The sequence below is a fragment of the Theropithecus gelada genome, chromosome 4 (assembly GCF_003255815.1).
Source record: "Theropithecus gelada isolate Dixy chromosome 4, Tgel_1.0, whole genome shotgun sequence".
Lineage (NCBI taxonomy): Eukaryota > Metazoa > Chordata > Mammalia > Primates > Cercopithecidae > Theropithecus > Theropithecus gelada.
Genome location: NC_037671.1, coordinates 29,308,707 through 29,331,307, shown reverse-complemented (window position 1 = coordinate 29,331,307; position 22,601 = coordinate 29,308,707). Strand labels below are relative to the sequence as shown.

Below are 22,601 nucleotides of genomic sequence, written 5' to 3'. Positions count from 1 at the left end.
GGGAGGCTGAGGTGAGGATCACTTGAGCACCGGAGATCGAGCCTGCAGTGAGCTGTGATTTCACCACTGCACTCCAGCCTGGGCGACAGAGCGAGACCCTGTCTCAAAACAAAACAAAACAAAGTAAGAAAAAAGGTCTAATTGTCTCATAGAATGTCCTACATTCTGGATTTGTCTCATTATTTCCTTATGGCATCTTTTAATTTATTTTTGCTCCTTTTAAATTAGAAGATAAATCTAAATGATTGCTCTTGTGATTAATTTGAGTGATTAGATTTAGGTTAAACATTTTTGCCCAGACGCTGTTCTTTACATTGTACTAGCTTCACATCAGGAGGCACTTGTTGGGATATCCTGCTGATGGTGGAGACCGAGTGGTGCCCCCCAGGGTTCTTTATTTCTCTCTTCGCAATTGACAAGTAATGTTGGGGTGGCCCTTAACACCATGAGCATATATTATTTCCCAACTACCTTTTCCTAATGGTTTTAAGGTCGTTAAGCTCATTCGTTGCTTTGGTCTATTATTTTTCTAAGGTTTGCAAATGGTGATTCTTCTAATTCTACTAGTCTTCTGTATTTGTTAGAAGACACTTTTGTCAAACGTGTGGACCTCTTTTCTGCCTTCCTTCGTACCCCAGTCTTTCCAAGAGGTTCCCATGGCAGCTTCACATTACCCCTGTCATAACAGCCTTGAAACTCACGTAGGTTGGCGCTAAATTGTAATTGGGTCTGACGTGTTTGTGCTTTATGGTCTAGAGTGCATTCTACAGCCTGTAAGGTCTATAAATGGTTCTCATACTCGAGCGTGCAACCGAACCACTGGGTTAAACCCCAGAATCCTAGGGCCCACACACGGCGATTCTAAGTAGGTCAAGTGTAGTGCGGACTAGCGAGGGAGGTCGACCTCGAAAGCTGTTATTTTTAAGAAGCTCCCAGGTGATGTTACTGGTTCAGGGACTGGACCAAATTTTGAGTAGCGCTGGCCCAGAAGATGGACTGTATGGCGTTATGGTGGAGAGAGAGGATAAACAGACACGGGGCGGCTAAGTACAGGGCAAAGGCAAAGGGATTGTAGGAAGGGATCCACAATTACGATAATTTAGTGAAGTGGAAAGAGTACACTTCTGATTACCAGCTTTGAGGACGGAAAATAACACCAAAGCAGTCAGGCCCCCAAATAACCACGGAGGGATTCGAACCCTCAATCTTCTGATCCGAAGTCAGACGCCTTATCCATTAGGCCACGTGGTCTCGGGCTAGGAAGCGCATCAATTTTTTGACAGAAAATAATCTCCTCCCCATGAGCTGTAAATGTACTTAGTGAAATCACTGTTGTAAACCAAGGAATTTCCAACCCCTGAAAAAAACATCCTGGTTGGGGAGAGACGAAGTTTAATGGTTAAAAAACAAACAAACAACAAAAAACAAGTACCGCAATTGGCCGGGCGCGGTGGCTCACGCGTGTAATCCCAGCACTTTGTGAGGCCGAGACAGGCGAATCACGAGGTCGGAAGTTCGAGACCAGCCTGGCCAACACTGTGAAACCCCGTCTCTTCTAAAAATACAAAAATTAGCAGGACGTGGTGGCGGGCGCCTGTAATCCCAGCTACTCGGGAGGCTGAGCCAGGAGAATGGATTGAAAACCCAGGAGGCGGAGGCGGAGGCGGAGGCGGAGGCGGAGGTTGCAGTGATCCGAGATCGTGCCCACTCCAGACTCCAGCCGGGGCGACAGTGCGCGACTCTGTCTAAAAAAAAAAAAAAAAAAATTACTGCAATTGTGTTCGCAGCCGCCGCTGTGCTGCCGTAGCTCTCTAACGCCAGCTCAGCGCGGCCTCTCGCTCGCCGAGCTCCAGCCAAAGGAGAAGGGGAGTAAGTAAGGAGGTCTCTATACCATGGCTCGTACAAAGCCGACTGCCCGCAAATCCACCGGCAGATCCACCGGTGGTAAAGCACCCAGGAAGCAACTGGCCTACAAAAGCCGCTCGCAAGAGTGCGCCCACTACTGGAGGGGTGAAGAAACCTCATCGCTACAGGCCTGGTACAGTGGCACTCCGTGAAGTTATGATTTGCAAACTTCCCTTCCAGCGTCTGGTGCGAGAAATTGCTCAGGACTTTTAAAACAGATCTGCGCTTCCAGAGAGCAGCTATAGGTGCTTTGCAGGAGGCAAGTGAGGCCTATCTGGTTGGCCTTTTTGAAGACACCAACCTGTGTGCTATCCATGCCAAATGTGTAACAATTATGCCAAAAGACATCCAGCTAGCACGCCGCATACGTGGAGAACGTGCTTACGAATCCACCACGATGGGAAACATTTCATTAAAAAAAATTCTCTTCTTCCTGTTATTGGTAGTTCTGAACGTTATTTTTTTTCCCATGGGGTCAAAAGGTACCTAAGTGTATGATTCGAGTGGAAAAATAGGGGACAGAAATCAGATATTTGCAGTTTTTCCATTTTCATTTGGGTGTGAATTTTTAATATAAATGCGGAAACGTGCAGCATTAATGCAAGTTAAGATGTTTCAGTGAACAAGTTTCAGCGGTTCAACTTTATAATAATTATAAATAAACCTGTTAGATTTTTCTGGACAATGCCAGCATTTGGAATGCTTGAGTTAAGAGCTGGAGAGGCGAAGGCAGAACCAGACTGCTTTCCACATGCAGGGAACCACCACTGCCTTACGATGCTTCCAGGTAAAGACTGCGGGTTAAACACAAGAATTTACTTCTGCATGCTCCGCAAATCTCACTCAAACAACACTAAAATATACATCCAAATAGGGAGAGGAGATAACAGAAACAAGTTTGTCATCTGGAAAGCTAATTGAGGAGTCGGTGATTTTGAGAGCCTTGAGAAAGCTAAATCCTAAACCAGGAGTGGGAAAAGCAAAGAGACAGTAGATTTTCACCACGGAGCCCCCATTTATATCCCTTTTCCCTATGCCAGGCTCGGAAATTGTCAGTACAGCTTCGTCTGGAAACTACCTGTGTGAATTGAATTTAGCCTTCCTCCAAACCCCCAAGTTCATATGTTGAAGCCCTAATCTCTAGTACTTCATAATGTGACAGTATTTCATCTGCGAAATGGGGAAATAGAATGAAATAATGTTTATCAATAAGTAAATAAATAAATAAAGGGAAAAAGAATGTGACAGTATTTGGAGATAGGGTCTTTAAAGGGGATAATTAAGGTAATTTGAGATCATGAAAGTAGGGCCCTAATCGCAAGGGCAGGTGTCCTTATAGGAAGAGATTAGAACACGGACACACAAAGAAAAAATCATTTAAAGGCAGAGGGAGAAGATAGTCACCTGCAAGCCGACAAAAAAGGCCTCAGGGGAGAAAAAAAAATCAAACAGGTAAGTTCTTTGATCTCGGACTGCTAGTGTCCAGAAATGTGAGAAAGTGATTTCTGTTGTCTAAGCCACCCAGTCTGTAGTATTTGTTACAGGAGCACAGTTAACTAATACACTGTCCTTCCTCCATCTTAGAAGGCTGGACGTTTCTTTTCTTTTTTTCTTTTCTTTTCTTCTTCTTCTTATTTTATTTTTTTTTTTGAGACGGAGTTTCGCACTTATTGCCCAGGCTGGAGTGCAGTGAGTGGCACGATCTCGGCTCACTGCAACCCCTGCCTCCTGGGTTCAAGCGATTCTCCTGCCTCAGCCTCCCGAGTAGCTGGGATTACAGGCATGCGCCACCATGCCCGGCTAATTTTGTATTTTTAGTAGAGAGGGGGCGTTTCTCCATATCGGTCAGGCTGGTCTTGAACTCCCGACCTCAGGTGATCCGCCCGCCTCGGCCTCCCAGAGCCAACGCGCCCGGCCTTATTTTCTTGAAAGAGCAAAATATCGGGTTTCTAGGCTGGAACAGTCATTCTCAAACTTTTTCCTACATCCCAATCTCCTGGAAGGCTAGTTAAAACAGACTGGTGGGACCCACGCCCAGTTTCTGATTCAGTAGGCGTGAGGTTCCGCTTTTCCTAGCTTCCCTGCTGCTTCCGACCCTGAGGAAGCTTTTTGAGAATAGCTAGGCTGGAGGAAGTTAATCCACGAGGCTAGAGGAAAACGGTGAGTTCAGTAAATGTTAGCGGCTTGTTTTGGGTTATTTTTGTGAACTGAATGGCTCGTGTACACAATAGAGACCAGAGGGCCCGTGGATTTGGACTGAGAAGTGAGCCTTTAGGCAAGAGATATTATTCATGTTAGGATTTTGAATCCCAGTAGGTTGAGGATGGGGCGGGTGTGCGCATAGGTTTGAGTGAAGTAAGTGCTAGCTAGGCCAGGTCCTGCGGGGCAGTGCAAGCCTGGAATTCTCTTCCTGAAGAGGGAGTCGTCTAGCGCATTTACAGAAAGTGGTACTACAAAGTTCATAACCGTTCTTATTACTGTTTCACCGCAAATCTAAACTTGAACTTGAGAAACAACTGTTTTTCATATATGGAGCATTTATTTGGGTTTGGGATTAATGTTTAATCCGGACACTCCCTTATTTTTCTCAACAAAGCCTTAGCGAAACTGTGAAAAGAGATCAAATCAAATAATGAAATTGGGAGGAAGATAAGACTAGATTCTTACTTGAAAACCAAAAGCTGATGCTCCAGTGACCTCGTGGCGCAACGGTAGCGCGTCTGACTCCAGATCAGAAGGTTGCGTGTTCAAATCACGTCGGGGTCAGGGGTGGTTGTGTTTTGGAAGGGGACAAAATGATCTGAACTGAGATATACTTCGTCAACTCGAGATAAAGAACTCAAGACATTGACAGAAAGGACACGTTTTGTTTTCTGCATTCACAGATGAGTGAGATCTGTCTCTTTTGCCCTTGGCTTGCTGTTATGACTCTAAAATGAATTCACCTCGTGGACAGTCTATCTTTGGCCACCTCTTCAAAGGGAGATTAAACGCTCTCTTCTGGCATTAGATAACTTTTCCTACACGTAACCCCCTAAAAGTTGGCGCTTTTTCCATGCTCATGCCCTGCCCTCTTTGCTTCCTGACTCTTCCTTTGCTTATCTGCCTGCAACACTTCATGCCTTCTCAGTTTCATCCCCACTCGACCTGGAGTCAGGAACTTGCAGCCATCCTGGACATTACCTCTTCTTCGCTTGGAGTCCCAAGTTGTGCTGAGTTTTATCTCCTCATATTTCATATCCCATTTATTCACTTCTCTCAATTATTACAGTGGCCTATTTGCTTCCATTTATTATCTCTTGCCAAGGATATTGACATAAACCTTTTTTTTTTTTTTTTTTTTTGTCGCCCAGGCTTGGGGTGCAGTGGCGGGATCTTGGCTCCCTGCAACCTCTGCCTCTCAGGTTCAAGCAATCCTCCTGCCTCAGCTTCCCGACTAGCTGGGACTACAGGCATGCACCACCATGCCCAGCTAATTTTTGTATTTTTAGTAGAGATAGGGTTTCACTATGTTGGCCAGGCTGGTCTCGAATTCCTGACCTCAGGTGATCTGCCTGCCTCGGCCTCCCAAAGTGCTGCGATTACAGGCATGAGCCACTGCGCCCTGTCCACTTGTCTTTTTTTTTTTTTTTTTTTTTAAGGAAGCAAGCATTTTCTATTTTACTGTATTCCTAAAAGGTGTATAATTAGAGTTCTGTTAAAGTTCTATACTATTATTGCACAGTAATTATTTTATTGCTTCAGATTTCACTGTTAGTAATTGTATTGGTTTGCTAGGGCTGCCATAACAAGTACCATATACTGGGAGGCTTAAATGACAGAAATTTATTTGCTCACACTGATGCCACCTTGGCAGAATTATAAGTAATGACAGAAATCTAACATGACTGACTCCATCTTGCTTCTACACCTCATAAGCTAAATTGTTTTGTTTGTTTGTTTTGTTTTTTTGCTTATTTTAGGGCAGAGGCCAAGAGAACTACAAGAGGAATTCAGTTTACAGATACACTTTGAGGCAAGGAAAACTGGCCTCCACCTTCTTTTGTGGAGACTGAAGCTGCATTCACAAGAATAGGTAAGAATTATGGTAGGGTCCTGAACTTTGCTCAAGAATAGGCATAGACAATAACCTGCCATTGCTTAGCTTGTTTTTCTGTAAGTTTTTTACTGCCCCAGGGTCACTAACTGGGGGTTGCAAGATTTATAACTTCCCGGCCAAGAGCGGTGGCTTATGCCTACAATCCCTGCACTTTGGGAGGCCGAGGTGGGTGGATCACCCAAGGTCAGGAGTTCGAGACCAATCTGGCCAACATAATGAAACCCCGTCTCTACTAAAAATACAAAAAATTAACCGGGCGTGGTGGCGCCTGTAATCCCAGCTATTTGGGAGGCCTGAGGCAGGAGAATCATTTGAACCCAGGAGGCGGAGGTTGCAGTGCGCTGACACCACGCCACTGCACTCCAGCCTGGGCAACAAGAGTGAAACTGCATCTCAAACAATAAAAACAAAATGAAAACCTGGCATTTGAGACGTTTCTGAGATTTAGCTTTTCAGCAGATCAAGAGATGCCACTTGATTCTGAGACCCCTGTACCCAGTACAGATTTTAATCCATACAATATTCCAATAAAGAAGAGTAGAGCATGAAATGAACTCAACTTAAATTTGTGCAGAAGTGACTGAGTATTTTTTTTTTCTTTTTTCTTGAGATGAAATCTTGCTCTTATTGCCCAGGCTGGAGTGCAATGGTGCAATCTCGGCTCATTGCAACTTCCACCTCCCAGGTTCAAGGGATTCTCCTGCCTCAGCCTCCTAAGTAGCTGGGATTACAGGCACCTGCCACCACGCCCGGCTAATTTTTGTATTTTTAGTACAGACAGGTTTTCACCATGTTGGCTAGGCTGGTCTCAAACTCCTGACCTCAGGTAATCCGCCCGCCTTGGCCTCCCAATGTTCTGGGATTACAGGCATGAGCCACTGCGCCCAGCCTGTGACTGAGCATTTTAAAGACAAAATGAAGGAACAGAAAAGGGGGTGAGCAGTGCTCAGTGGAGTGAAAAATTACAAAAATCAGAAAGAGGAGATTAGTTCATATGAAAACCATCTACGTTTGCTAACTGGTGCTGACAGAAGTTAAGCTCCTACCTTCCCACAGAAGTGGGTGACGGGCTTTATCTTCAGGTGTTGTTTGGAAAAACAGTACATTCTTTTGGCAGTCTTGATTTTTCTCCAGTAGGCACTTTAAAGGGGACTACGGTCATCCTAGGGATGTGGTCTTGAGCTGTTAGAAATCATGTTAGTGTCTTTAGGCTTTAAAGGTCAAGGTTGAGGCTTAGTTGAGAAGAACGTACAGAAGAGCCTGACTAGAGTTTGATCAAGGAGAGTATCGTTTTCGTTTGACACAGCAGACATAGAGTGGCAGGCCAGGTCTCCCTAATGGCTGAACAGGCAGGCCTCCATGACAACAGTGTCAGCACTGACTGAGTGGTTAAGTCAAATATTAAAAGAAAAAAAAAAAAAAAAGCCAGTGCCCTTATACAAAGGCTATGTGTCTTTAAATGCATGCACATTTACATGTAGACATATAGCTTCGTATGTCTTTAAATGCATGCCAAGAGTATGTCTTTAAATGCATGCACACTTACAGGTAGACATATAGCTTAGAAGGTATATAAGCTCTGGAAAACTTTGTGATTTTGGGTTGGTCTGGCCATAATTTCCCAGCCTTTTCCGTGTACCCCATTACAAAAATAAACTCCCAGCCAGGCACGGTGGCTCACATCTGCAATTCCTGCACTTTGCCGGTCACATCGCCTGAGGTCAGGAGTTCGAGACCAGCCTGGCCAACATGGTGAAATCCCATTTCTACTAAAAATATAAAAATTACCCGGGCATGGTGGCATGCACCTGTAATCCTAGCTACCTGGGAGGCTGAGACAGGAGAATCACTTGAACCCAGGAGGTGGAGGTTGCAGTGAGCCGAGATGGTGCCACTGCACTCTAACCCAGGCGACAGAGCAAGACTCAGTCTCAAAAAAAAAAAAAAAAAAAAAAAAAGGCCATAACTGAGGCTTCCACTCAACAGCCAAGTGGATGAGCTTGATTTCCTTCCCGAAACTCAAACTTTCTCTCTCCCCTCCCCTCCCCTCCCCTTTCTCCTTTGTCACCCAGGCTGGAGTGCATTTGATGGGCCATCTCCGCTCACTGCAACCTCCTCCTTCCGGGTTCAAGCGATTCTCGTGCTTCAGCCTCCCGAGTAGCTGGGATTACACCACGCCCGGCTAATTTTTGTATTTTTAATAGAGACAGGGTGTTACCGTGTTGGGCAGGCTGGTCTCGAACCCCTGACCTCAAGCTATCCACCCGCCTCGGCCTCCCAAAATGCTGGGATTACAGGCTTGAGTGTCTTTTTCACTTCGAAAGTCTCCAAGGGTCACGTATCAGCAGACGTTCTGTTTACTTCTATGTTCAAAGGTTTACTCAGAATATTTAGACATAATATTTGATTGGATTTTTAAAACATTATAGACAGAGAACATACATTGTCACTTTTTAAAGGACGATATGATAGATAAAAAAGAAAACAAACCCATGCAATTACTTTTAGCACCGGTAGTTGAGTGGTAGAATTCTCATCTGCCTAGAGGGAGATTCAGTTTCGGTTCCCCCTCGATGCAACTGTAGTTTTTTTTTTTTTTCCACTGAACATTTTCGATGAAAATCGCAAGTAAAAAATGTCTGGAAGTAATAACGACTCCCTCTGGTATCCAGGAATGGCTGAAATTTGCCCAAGCATTTATAATTTCACCTTTATAAATTATGCCAATTAGCCTGCACTTATTTTTCCAGTAACTCGAAACATGCTTCCGTCGGAACTCCGGAGAACTTCAACCTTAGCTGATTCGAATTTATCGAGGAAGAATTCTAAACTGCTGGTGTTTAGAAGTGGCGTGCAGCCCCATATGGATGGCCAGTGTGCACTTCTCATTCTCCAGGATAATTTGGCAAAGGACAAGAAGTCATTTAAAGTTAGGAAGATGCCAGAAATTGTAGCCTTTAATACATCCATGACAAGAGTGCTGTTGTGACAGCAGAGTGGCGCAGCGGAAGCGTGCTGGGCCCATAACCCAGAGGTCGATGGATCGAAACCATCCTCTGCTATGTGGCGTTGTATATTTTACTTGAAGACTAGGACACTGCAAAATAGGAGTTTTAAATGAGGCATGCTAAACGTTAGCGGACCTGACCCGTGTATAAGAATCCACAGGGTATTCTGGTGGAAATGCAAATTTGCAGTCTTCAATGTCTGTAATCCTACTAATTAGGTGTGGAGAGCCTTTCAGCCAGCCTCTTAGATTTGGAGACCATTTAGGGGTTGGCGTGTGGCCCCCTCTTAAAGTCTTTCGTACTTCCTCCATCAGACAAGTCTTGCAATTTGCAATATCTCTTTTAGCCAATATCTAAATCTTTAAAATTTTGATTCTGTTTTTTAACCAGGAAGAGAAACTTTCCAGAGTTGTTATCTTGTCCAACGAATTTAAAGATGTCTGTGAAAAGAAACATATATTCCTCATGGGAATATATCCAGGGTGCTGAAGGAGGCACGTAGTCGTGGCCGAGTGGTTAAGGCGATGGACTTGAAATCCATTGGGGTCTCCCCGCGCAGGTTCGAATCCTGCCGACTACGGTGTACTTTTTTTTTTTTTTTTTGTTCTTTCAGGTAGAGGAAATGCGGTACACTACCTGTGCAATCACACAGAATAACATGGAGTAGTATTTTTTATTTTTCTGTTATCTTTCTCCATAAAAGTGGAAGCAGATAGTTTTAGTTCTTTTGTATAACAAGACTTAGAGAAAGATTTTCAAAGTGTTACATGGGCACGCACTTGAAAACACAAGTAATTTCTGACACTGCTATAAAAATGATGGAAAAACGCTCAAGTTGTTTTGCCTTTAAGTCTTCTTGAAATGCTGTCTCCCTGTCTGAAATTCAGCTCACGTCTGACTTCCAAAACCGTGCTTGCCTTTAACTTATGGAATCAATATCTCAAACAGATCCTTTCTGGTTCGCCTCCTATCATCCTGCTTTCAGAGGCCAGAATTGCAGAGGAAACACCAGATGGAGAATCTCCAAAACTGTTGCATAGATGTTTTAAGAGATGTCTAAGTGTTGATATTTTCTTTTATAAACTTAAGTAGATTAAACGTATCGTGACCTAAAAGTTCAGCAAATGCACAGTTCTGATTAATCAAGGAACGCTCCTATTCATAATCTCCGTGGGCAGATCCGAACAAGTTTTGGGAAAGGTGAGTTCTGTTCTTGCTTTCCGCCTGCCGGAGCAGTTTTGTTGCTTTCTCGGTATCTGGGACTATGCACCTATTTTGAGAGGCCAAAGTAAACAGCACTCTCAAAGGATCAATTCCACGTACTACATTCATGCTATCAAAAATATGCTAGGATGGTACTGTGGCGTTGGCCCCATGGTGTAATGGTTAGCACTCTGGACTTTGAATCCAGCGATCCGAGTTCAAATCTCGGTGGGACCTCTAACACTTTTAGTGCTCTTTCCTTCTCTCAAATTAACATTGTACACAGAAGAGCCTGCACCTGATCACTTAAGCTCGTTAACATCCCATCCCAGTAGGCAGCACGATGCTTCCCTGCAGAACAGCATCCTCTAATTTTTCACCTGTAATTTCACATCTGTCCTCTCTTGCCTCTCCTCTCTTGTTGGACGCAAGTTCCTCAGATTTAGATTATCATATGCAAGTTTAAGGATACGTGTTACACCTACCAGACCTCAGTTCTTTCTTTTTTTGAACAATACTCAAACAGCTTCAAGTTTTATCACTTTCTAAGATGGGCTTGGTCCAGGTATATTTGTAGTGCATGTGAGTCTCTTGGAGCCTCTACTATATGGGATACAGATAGTATTAATTTAATAAATATTAATAGAATACTGTATAGAATATATGACATGCTCTGTAATCAATATTTATAGATATTCATGAAATTGATAACAGAAGGTGGCCCCATGGTGTAATGGTTAGCACTCTGGACTTTGAATCCAGCAATCCGAGTTCAAATCTCGGTGGGACCTGTTCTAATTTTGGTGACCCATCCTTCGTTCTTCTCTTAAATCGCCAACACACTCTGGTCTGTGGATTTACCTTCTCATTCGCAGTTTCTTCTCCCGATTAGCAAGTGTCATGTAACTCCCAATTGTCATTTCTAGCTTCTGACTAGTATCATGTCCTTGCACATTCTTGGTCTTTTCTCTTAGCATCCACTCTTCCCTGACTTCCCAAAGGCAGCCAGGGTGTTATTTGCGTGCTCAGGGTGCTTAATGGTTTATGTGTCAGAGGCCCCTCCTGCGAATCTTTTCTTCTTTGGAGGTCCCTCAAAATGCAAGGATTTACATAAGAATTGTAGCAGCAAGCGCCTCATGTAAGGGTCCCATAGTATATGGGTTAGCACTCGGGGTTCTGAATCCAGGAATTTGAGTCCAAATCTCTTTGGGATTTTAGCAACATCTTGGTCAATTTTCCTCTGTGGTTCTCTTAAATCATTAACCCACCTTCGAGGTGTACCCACTTGGCTGCAAGTGCTGCCAATCAACATGGCACCCTGTCCTGGAGAAAACTGTCTCTGTCTACTGACCTCTGAAATTTTAGCCCTATTCCTATTTTACTTGATGTCTCTTTTTGCCTTTTTGCCCAGTTTCTCAGATTCTGGTAAGTTAGAATCTTGGCCCCAGTGATTAAGAGTTCATGTTTTACAGCCCCCAGTCTCAGTTTCTTCCTTTTCTAGAGCTTGTTTAAAGCGTTCCATCTGCTTCTAATTACTAACACTGTCCTTAAAATGTTTGCACTGCACAGCGCTACAGTTGTACACATCTTAGAGCCTCTGCTATCTCTACTCAGCTGGGGCTCCACCCAAACTCCTTAAACTAATGCATTGTCCACATTATTTGAAAGGTTAACTGTTACGTTAAAAGTACATATCAGTCTTTCAGTAGGGATTCAATTTCAATGTCCTAGTGACTTAATGGCTAGCACCTAGGCTTCAAATTTCAGTGGACCTGTCTCAGTTTTGGTGACCTTGCTCTTGAGTTTACCCAAATGGAGAAGTACGCTTGGGCATGTATAGATAGTCTCACATACTTGCACTTGTTTTCTGGAGCAACATCCATCTTCTTGCTCTTTCCTCTGGCTACTGAAAGTTGTCCTCTGCCCATCACCCTCATGTATCCCTAGAAGCTCTTCTTTTGAAAGCTTTGCTTTGCTTTGCTGGAGCCTGAAGTCAGTTAGATCACTGTAAGTTAATCATCTGCTGGGATGAGTAAAGGTTCATGTATCAGAGGACCCACCTATGACTTTTGTCTTCTTCAGAGCTCACTCCGAATGCTCTGCATGCTATCTTTGGACTTGGGCATGAAAATGTGTAAACCACAAATTGAGTCATCTGAGAGCCTGCATTTTTCTCCCCATGCGAAGCTATTAGTGTTCCTTACATTGAATCTATGCCCATTTTAAAGATTAACTGACCAGATGCAATAGTATACAAGTCTTCACTAGAACCTTTGTTATACAAAGGTACCATGGTATAACGGTTAACACTCTAGACTCCAAATACAGCAATCCCAACTGTCAATGGGACTCTAAATTCCTTCTGTTGACTCTCTCTACTGTTCAAAACGTATCCTCCAGGGCTCTCAATGACAGCAAAAGTAGAGCTCCGTGAACTCCTCTGGCCTCTAAAAATTGTTCCAGAAAAAAGCCCTGTAGACTTCCTTCTGCCTGTTTAGCCCTATTTCATGGTGCTATCTTAGTGACTCTTTATTAGCTTCCTATTGCTTACCAGAAATTTGGTGGTTTAAGACAATATGAATTTATTTGTTGTTATTTATTTATTTATTTTTGAGACAGAGTCTCGCTCTGTCGCGCAGGCTGGAGTGCAATGGCACAGTCTCATCTCACTGCAACCTCCGCCTCCCGGGTTCAAGCCATTCTCCTGCCTCAGCCTCCTGAGTAGCTGGGATTACAGGCGCCTGCCACAACACCTGGCTAATTTTTTGTATTTTTAGTAGGGACGCGGTTTCACTATGTTGGCCAGGCTGGTCTTGAACTCCTGACCTCGTGATCCGACCACCTCGGCCTCCCAAGGTGCTGAGATTACAGGCGTGAGCCACTGCGTCTGGCCTATTTTATTTATTTTTTAAAATAGGGTCTCACACTATCACTCAGGCTGGACTGTAGTGACACAATCATAGCTCATTGCAGCCTCAAACTCCTGGGTTCAAATAATCGCCCCTCTTCAGCCTCCCAAGTAGCTAGGACTATAGGTGCACACCACCATCCCTGGCTAAGACAACATCAATTAAAATTTTTTTGCTGTTTTGGATATCAGAAGTCTACAATAAAAGTATTAGCAGGGCTGTGTATGTTCTGGAGACATCATGAGATAATTCATTTTCCTGGCTTTTTCAGCTTCTAGTAGTCCCTTCCTTGCATCACTTATTGCTTCTAAACTCACATTTTCTTCTCCTGACTCTGAAGCTCCTGCCTTCCTTTTATAAGGACCCTCTTGATTACATTGGACCCACTTAGATAATACAAGATAATCTCCCCATCTCAAAATCTTCAGTGAAAATCCATTTGCAAAATTCCTTTGACCACTTAAGGTAACATAAGGTAACATATTCACAGGTTCTGGTGATTGGTTGTGGACCTATTTTTGGGGTCATTATTTAGCCTACCATACCCTCTATAAATAAATAGGAGGCATTTGTTAATGCTCTTTAGATTTAATCTATTGGTCATGGCTTTTTTCAAAAAGATAATGTATAGATTTACACCAAGCTTATACACAAGTCTTTCAATAGGAGAATCTTACGAAAAGGGTCTATGATGTCATGATTAGCATCTGAACTCAGATTTGGCAAATTTATGACTATGATGTCTGGTATTTTTCTCAACTATACTCCCTTCCAGCCATAGGATCCACTGCTCTCTGGCTGATCAGGCCTGCCTAAATATATTAGTTATCTGTTGTATAAGAAATTGCCCCCAAATTGGCAGCTTAAAACAACAGACACATATCTCACATATCATGAAAGTGATATCCTATCACATTTCCTATATTCTGTAGGTTAGGAGCAGGTCACTAGATCCAGCCAACATTCAAAGGGAGGAGATTACACAGGAAGTGTGGCCAACACACTGTTAAACACTCTGGAGACCTTAGGGCAGAATAAGCCCCAATTGGAACTGGTCTAATGCTATGACTGATACTTTGCAGACACCTTCTTTTGCTTGGTCACTAAGTGCTGTATTGGGAGCAATTCCTGGTACCTTTCAATTGGGAAAATTATCTCTTGCCCTCACCATTTTTTTTTTCTTTTTTTTTTTTTGAGACGGAGTCTCTGGCGTGGAGTGCACTGGCATGATCTCCCCCAGGCTGGAGTGCACTGGCATGATCTTGGCTCACTGCAAGCTTCGCCTCCCAAGTTCACGCCATTCTCCTGCCTCAGCCTCCCGAGTAGCTGGGACTACAGGTGCCCGCCACCACGCCCGGCTAATTTTTTGTATTTTTAGTAGAGACGGAGTTTCACCGAGTTAGCCAGGATGGTCTCAATCTCCTGACCTTGTGATCCGCCTGCCTCGGCCTCCGAAAGTGTTGGGATTACAGGCATGAGCCACTGCACCTGGCTGCCCTCATCTTTTTAAAACTAGTTTTCCTCTGTGTATCTTCCTTTATAATCAAGCCAGTATTGAAGAACTCGACTGCTACTCTCTTTTAATATCATGCCTGAACAAGTGAATTAGAATCTATACGGATAATGCCCTTACATGAATACTTCTCAAAAGTTCCCTATGAATTCAAATGTGGAGCATAGAGAACCACTGAGCTAATTTTCCCGTGACCACCCTATTTAACTTGCCACCACTCCTATGCATATACCATCCTCTGATATACTGTGTATTTTGCTTTTTTTTTTTTTTTTGGTGAGACAAGGTCTCACTTTGTCACCCATGGTAGAGTGCAGTGGTGCAATGTTGGCTCACTGAACCTCAACCTCCCGGGTTCAAGCGATCCTCCCTCCTCAGCCTCCTGAGTAGCTGGGACTACAGATGTGTGCCACCATGCCCGGCTAATTTTGGTATTTTTTGTAGAGATGGGGTTTCACCATGGTGCCCAGGCTGGTCTCGAACTCTTGAGTTTGAAGAATCCGCCTGCCTCGGCTTCCCAAAGTGCTATGATTATAGGCATGAGATACTGTTCTCTGCCTATATTTAGCTTTATAAATTGTTTATTGCCTATTTCTACATAATTAGGTTTCACCAGGACAGGGAATTTTGTGTGTGGCATATACATTTGTTCTTAGAACAATGCCTGGAACATACACAATGCTCAGTAAATATTCATCAAAAGATTGAATGAATCAAAGAACCAATGAACCCTTCAGGTCCAGGTTTGTTTATCACGCTTTATAATTCCTAATCCAAACACAGTCAAGACCAAGCAGTATTTTTTCTTTCCAGGACACTTCAGAATTTGTTGCTAACTGAAGCTTTAAAAAAATGAAAATTCGTACATTTCTTTCCTGCTATGTTTTGATGATGATTTGATGCCTAATATGTCTGATATTTTTAAGGTAATTTCTTGATACCTCCTTAGGGTATACAGTTTGAATCCTGATCATATCTTTAATTGCTTTGCTTTGCTTTGCTTTTGAGACAGGGTCTTATTTTGTCACTCTGTTACCCAAGCTGGAGTGCAGTAGTATGATTACGGCTTGATGCAGGCTCGCCTTCCCAGGCTCAGCTGATTCTCTCACCACAGCCTTCCAAGTAGCTGGGACTACAGGCACCAGCCACCACACCCTGTTAATTTTCTGTATATTTTGTGGAGTCGGAGTCTGGTCATCTTGCCTAAGCAATCTTCCAGCCTTGGCCTCCCAAAGTGCTGGGATTACAGGTGTGAGCCACTGTGCCCGGCCTTATTTTTTAATGCTACATCACTTCAAAACACACACATACACGATATTATTGTTTTTGTAATTTTATTGGGTATAGGTGAGAAAACAGCCCCTGGTATCCAGGAACTGGTCTGACCCTATTCAGTAGGCCTGCATATTGTCAGGAACTGGCCAGGCCATGGGGTGCTTCTGTTGTGCCTAATCTCACAGAACATTAGCATCAGACTGACTTTTCTGATTGTGATGAAATGAGTCAGAAACAACCAAAGAAAGGTTGGGCACGGTGGCTTATGCCTGTAATCCCAGCACTTTGGGTAAACCAAGGTGGGTGGATGGCTTGAGCCTAGGAGTTTGAGGCCAGCCTGGGCAACACAGTGACATAGTGAGAGCTTGTCTCTATAAAAATAAATTTATTTTTTTAAACTTAGAATTTAAATGAAATACAAAAAGATAATAAAAATGACAACATTCAGGATCATTTTCACCACATTTCTTTGTACAGAATAAGCAAAAACAAAACAAAAATCCCTCAGATGGCTTGGATTCTTCAAGATACAGTCCAAAATCTAGGATCTGACACTCAGAACCAATCACAATTTGACTGTAACCCATCACTTCAACACTTTACCAGTCACCCACTTGGGCTTCTAGGAGAGACAATGGTTATTTCTCAGATGCATTAGTGCCATCGTATGGCAGGCATCCCTCTGGGAATCCTACCGAGGAGTGTCCAGGAATGCAACAATAGACATACCTGGTTTAATGATGGTGTTCATATACATGACGTAAGAAAAAAGACAAAATCCAATTTGATTTAAAAAACAGGAGCAGTCACTAATTCATTTTTCCTTTTAAATTTCTCTTATTTTTCCCTTAGAAAGTGTACTTTGTCATCTTTATTAGGGTCTATTCCTTCCTCCCAGTTTCCTCTTTAGTTTTTCTTCCTTTACGAGAGTAAGAGGGCCATTTATCCATTGTTTCCGTCACTGAAAACATTTAACAAAAGAATAGGAATTGCCAAATGAAAGTGCTGAGAAAAGAAACTTCACATATATCGCGAGTCGGTAAGGTCTGTGACGAGGTGGCCGAGTGGTTAAGGCGATGGACTGCTAATCCATTGTGCTCTGCACGCGTGGGTTCGAATCCCATCCTCGTCGCTCTGGTTTCCGTTCCGGTTAGGCTTTTTAAGGTTTCCTCTTGAGTGAGATGGTATCCAGTATATCTTCCTGTTTGCTCACTGTGAATGAGGTGTGTTTAGCTCCCTTAAGAGAGGTATTCTTCAGTACGTAGTAGAACACTAACCTGTGCTGGCACTAACAACCTTCTGTCGGTAACGAATACTGATCCTATTTTATAAAGGACGGAAAAATTACAGTATTTTCAGCTACGCTCCCTCCGCGCAGGCAGAGGTGTATCCACCGCTGCTCCAGATTCGCAAGACTCTGTTGTAGTTGAAAACTGATTTCTGACCCTCTGATTTGTTGCTTAATCCCCTAAGTAGCGCCTGGCCTTTCTCCTTATCTAGCTGTGATCCGGTGATTGTTAATTATACATAACTGGGGATATTTCTCAAAATGCTCGTGTCTCCTCCCCTCCCCCAGACCCAGTTAAATCGAAATCTTTAGGGAGTAGAGTCTAGTGGTCGTTTTGCAAGTGCCTTGGGTCTCCCGGGTTAAGAACCATCACTGACCTCACTTGCTTCTTAGTTTTGGTTTCACTGTTTTGGCAGTTTTCATCATAAATGTGTAATCATAAGGAATTGGGCCTGGTGCAGTGGCTCATGCCTGTAATCCTTGCACTTTGGAAGGTCGAGACTGGAGGATCACTTGAGTCCAGGAGTTCGAGACCAACCTGAGTAATATATCAAGGGCCCCCACAACCCCACCCTCCCCGTATTAAAAAAACAAAAACAAACAAACAAAAAACACAAAAAACAAACAAACAAAAAACAACAAAAAGAGAGAGAGAGAGAGAGAGAAAGAAAGAAAGAAAAAGGAATTGGTTACATATGCCATGTCATTCCTAAATAATGAAGCCCATAGGACCATTAAAATTTATGTTACATAAAAATCACACCCAAAAAAGACTGCTAAACTTGCTAAATAAATATTTAAAACTGCCATTTAGCCTGTATCTAAACATCCCATATCTAAACAAAAAACACAAAAATTGGTTATGCTTATGCCATGCGAAACTTTTCAACTTAAAAAAAAAATTCTTTTTTTTTTTTTTTATTCATGTGGTTTATCAGAGGCTCTGTTGTCTTCCACGTTTAACACATCTCCCCTTAATCTGGTTTAGTGGTGGACAAACGGGAGGTGTTACATAAAAGTTAGCTGCTTCTATGTCTGTGATGTTTAATGTTTCAGAATTCAAGACTGTTGACAAATTCCTGACAAAGATCACCACAGACACACCTGTAGAAAAGCAAAATTAGATTTGTTGGTTTGTTGCAATGAGGGAGAGAATAGGCTGGGTGTGGTGGCTCACACCTATAATCCCAGCGCTTTGGGAGGCGGAGGCGGGCAGACACATGAGGTCAGGGTTTGAGCCTGCATGGTGAAACTCCTTCTCTACTAAAAATACAAAAATTAGCTGGGTTTTGGTGGCACATGCCTGTAATTCCAGCTACTTGGGAGGCTGAGGCATGAGAATTGCTTGAATCTAGGAGGTGGGTGAGCCTAGATCATTTGAATCCAGGAAGTTGTGGTGAGCCTATATTGCGTCACTGCACTCTGGCCTGGGCGACGGAGTGAGATTCTGTCTCAAAAACAGACAAACAAACAAACAAACAAACAGAGAGGATAAAGCAGGATTCTCGCTATAACTGGTAAAGAAGCAGTAGTCATATTTACCAGAAAGGAGGAGATGTTTGGTTACTTTTGTTATTTGATGATGTCCTTGTTTCTTATTTTTACTCACCACAATTATGAATTGTCTTGTTTTTATCTCAAGGCATAATGGCCACAAAGTGTCCTTGCCTGTTGGTGTTTTTTGAGATTGGTTATACCCAATATGAGTTGACCAGAGCTTTGCTGTGAGAGCCAGGCCAGCTCCTAGCAACTCCAAGTCCTAGCTGTTAATGTCAGACCAGTTCTGGCTATTGGGGCTGTTTTTCTCTTCCTCAAGATATAGGTTAATTTGTAAGTTTGGTAAATTCTTCATTTCTTTCCATATCTAAGCCCTTTGCCTAACAACTCTGCAATTCCTCCCAAAGAGATGTGATATATTTCCATATCACTTTGACTTTGGCCTTGGGCATGAGAACGACTTTGGTCAATGTGATGTTAGCAGGGATGAGTCAATTAGGGCCTTTAAATATGCCTGCAGAGTTGGGTGTCCATATGCACCTCTGCCATCTTCATGAGAGAAATTTTCCCTTGGGTAGCTGCTGTCTTTTCACACTTTGCCCCAGAAAGAATGTGCTTTGAACTAACTAGAGTTCCTACTGTGAAGCACAGAGGAGGTAAGCGAAGTGTACTTATATCTTAAGGTACAGCCATTCATACACTCTGGCCTAGATTTGTTGACCTTCAGTTGACACACACAGATGCTTATTGTTATATGTTTTTAAGCATTTGTGTGTGTGTGTGTGTTTTAATGGAGCAATAGCTGACTGAAACATAGTCTTTGCTCCTTGCAAGTCATAATAAAAATCTTTATGGTTTTGGCTGAGCATGCTGGCTCACATCTGTAACCCAGTACTTTGGGAATTGAGGCAGGAGGATTGCTTGAGTCCAGGAGTTCAAGATAAGCCTGAGCAACATAGCGAGACCCTGTCTCTACAAAAAATAAATTAGCTGGATGTGACAGCACGCACCTGTAGTTCTGGTTACTTGGGAGGCTGATGCAGAAGGATTGGTGGTTGAGGCTGCAGGGAGCCATGATTGCACCACTGCATTCCAGCCTGGGTGACAAAGTGAGACCCTACATCATAAAAATATGTAATACAATTTTTATGTTTTTGAACTGTAGTGGAGGCAAAATTTTACCTCTATTTTTATTACAATTTCTCCAACTGAACCTGAGAATTAAATTGATGTAAGGCAGATTAATACAAAAAGACCATACGAATTCGTTTAATACAAGTTTTCTGTGGCACAAGAGCCTTCATTGGAAAATGAAGATACTACAGCACAGTGAGAGTGGAACACTTACATGCTGAAATAGAAAGTGGTAAACTATGTAAATGTAACACCGCAAAGGGGGTTGGGCTTGGGTAGTTACTTGGGTAGAGAAGTGGCTGAGAGGATAAAGGCTCATTTAACAAGATTTGTTTACACAGATTTCCCTCAGCCTCAGTTTCCCTACAAATTAGAATGAATGATACTTTCATTCTAGTTTAGGGGGGACTTATTTCACAGAGGAATTTAATCTTCTGCTTTTAAGAAACAGAGTGAGAGTCAGAGTGATATTCTTGCACCTGCTATTTTTCAAGTGCCTTTAACTCAAAATAGTCACTATGCCAGAGGGGCATAGTTTTTAACTCCTTCAGAACATATCTCTTCTATATAAAATATAATTTACTTATATAATCTACTTATTCATTTTGTGTTTTCTGTGTTGCCTCTGCCTCTCTTCCTTCAACTCCAAACCTCTTAAGGACATGAGTTTTTGTGTACTTTTGTTACTGTGGTCTGAAAATAGGTGAGTAATGTACAATAAAGTATTTTGAGAGACAGAGAGCTCACATTCACAGAACTTTTATTAATGTATGTAGATTGTTATAATTGTTTTATTTTATTAGTTATTACTATTAATCTCTTTAAATGCCTAATTTATAAATTAAACTTTATCTTACGAGTGTATGTATAGGAAAAAACATGGTGTATATAGAGTTCAGCACTATCCAAGGAAGGTTTCAGGCATCCACTGGGGTCTTGGAACATAACTCCTGTAAATTAGGGGGGCTACTCTATTAAATTCATGAATCTCTTAATCCCCTGTGCAACTGGACGCAACTCCCAGTGTTCGTGATATACATCTAGAAATCTTTCTTCTTGATTTATTTTCTTCCAGTCTCTTTTTTTTAATTCACCTTCAAAAGATGTTTTTTATGTTTGTTTTTTTTTTTTTTCCTGAATCCCACTCTCAAAGCAGAAAGGCTTGCACATTCATCAAAGGGTGCATATATTTTTATTTTGGTGGATTTGGGACAAGTTCCTAAATTCCAGTGACCATTTAAGACTCAGGATGTCCACACATTTCCCTATCTTTTTCACTTTTCTCCCTTTTGGCACTCCCAGTCTAGAAAGGCTCTCTCCTCCTTTTGGTATTCTTTGCTCTCAGTGCAGTAGAAAAAGAAAGAAAAAGAAAAGAAAAAGAGTTATGACAGGCAAATTTTTGTGTTCTTGCATCAGAATTTCCACTTTCATTAAATGCTTCAGGGAGGCTGTGGGGCCCCTGGAAAAACTCTTGTTCATCCTCTGGTACACAGGATTAAATACTCATCAGAGAGAGAGGAGGAAGCTTTTTCCTGTTCTTAGAATCAAGAAGAAAGGTGGGGTATGTAATTCTCAAGTATCACTGTATTCATTTTAAAAGGTTACTCTTCTTTTGAGGTTATATACTTTCTCTAGTTTATAAAAGAATGCTCAGTGCAAATGGTGGGTTTTGCCATTAACAAGGGAGAACATGGTTTTGCATGACATTAGGACATTGACACTTTTTAATCCAATAAATTTCAAAGTCTGGTAACCAATGCTCAATCCATACATTTTTTATACAATTTGGAATCTACAGATGACTAGAGGAAACCAGAATCAAACAGAACTAAGGAAGAAGCTGGGGACAGGGAGAGGTAATTATTACTAGTTTTAATATTCTTAGCTTTGACCTAGAAACAAACTTATAGACTCCATGTGATTTGAATCAATGATCTCATCTGGATGGAGTCAAATGTCTTATGTTTCATCACGATGTCAGCAATTGGAAATTACTTTTCCTTAATCCTAAATTATTATTAAATTCAGGCACACAAAATGTTATTTAGGAATACAAAATGTGTTTTTATGTATTTTGCACAGGTGTGTTCCCTATCTTCCTGTTTGCACACACACACTGTAACCAGTTGCGCTATTTTAATTACCTTTATATTTTTGCTTTGTAATATAAAATTCAATATTAGCTATTCTCATCCTTTTGATGGCAACACATCCAAAACAAAAAAAATTAAAATAGAGAATAAGAACCAGTAACATAGGCTTCAGCAGCTGCCAAAACTCCTTAGCACACGTGCACTTAGACTAAAAAAGAAGTGTGAAGTGTGAAGAGGTTTTGACCTAGTGCTAAATCAGAGGAAGCAACAAGTTTCCTACTGTGATAGCCATTGGGGCCTGGCATTAGTCTGAGACACTACAGTTTGAGAAAGCTTGGCTTATAGATCTGAATTTCTTTTTTTTAAGGAATTCAATCCTTGAATTGAATCCAAGCCTACAAAACCGAAACACAAGTGCTTAAAATCCAAACTTGGGGAGAACCTGACAGCTCCAAAATACTGGATGGCTGTATTTCAGTTTTGACTTTCCAGTCTTTCTTCACTCTGTCACTTGTTCTCCTAAGGCCTTTGAGAATGTCTCCTTATTCCCTTTAAAGGAGAGGAGGAAGAAGGAGGAAAAAAAAGATTCAGAGAACCCATAAAATGGATGATTTTTTATTTTTTTCTTGCAATGAAATGGGTAATAGAATTTTCAGGCCCCCAAAACGCACCCCATT

At 42.2% G+C, this 22,601-nt stretch overlaps 7 non-coding genes across 7 annotated transcripts; 6 read left to right on the top strand and 1 right to left on the bottom strand.

Moving 5' to 3' along the window:
• Positions 1–1,178: 1,178 nt before the first annotated feature.
• Positions 1,179–1,251, bottom strand: TRNAR-UCG. The gene has a single exon. It is a non-coding gene; the product is annotated as a tRNA-Arg (tRNA).
• A 3,348-nt stretch (positions 1,252–4,599) lies between these two features.
• Positions 4,600–4,671, top strand: TRNAW-CCA. Its single transcript has one exon. It is a non-coding gene; the product is annotated as a tRNA-Trp (tRNA).
• Positions 4,672–8,994: 4,323 nt separating this feature from the next.
• TRNAM-CAU lies at positions 8,995–9,066 on the top strand. The gene has a single exon. It is a non-coding gene; the product is annotated as a tRNA-Met (tRNA).
• Positions 9,067–9,510: 444 nt separating this feature from the next.
• On the top strand, positions 9,511–9,592 carry TRNAS-UGA. Its single transcript has one exon. It is a non-coding gene; the product is annotated as a tRNA-Ser (tRNA).
• A 788-nt stretch (positions 9,593–10,380) lies between these two features.
• On the top strand, positions 10,381–10,452 carry TRNAQ-UUG. Its single transcript has one exon. It is a non-coding gene; the product is annotated as a tRNA-Gln (tRNA).
• A 482-nt stretch (positions 10,453–10,934) lies between these two features.
• Positions 10,935–11,006, top strand: TRNAQ-UUG. Its single transcript has one exon. It is a non-coding gene; the product is annotated as a tRNA-Gln (tRNA).
• Positions 11,007–16,962: 5,956 nt separating this feature from the next.
• Positions 16,963–17,044, top strand: TRNAS-GCU. The gene has a single exon. It is a non-coding gene; the product is annotated as a tRNA-Ser (tRNA).
• Positions 17,045–22,601: the final 5,557 nt, after the last annotated feature.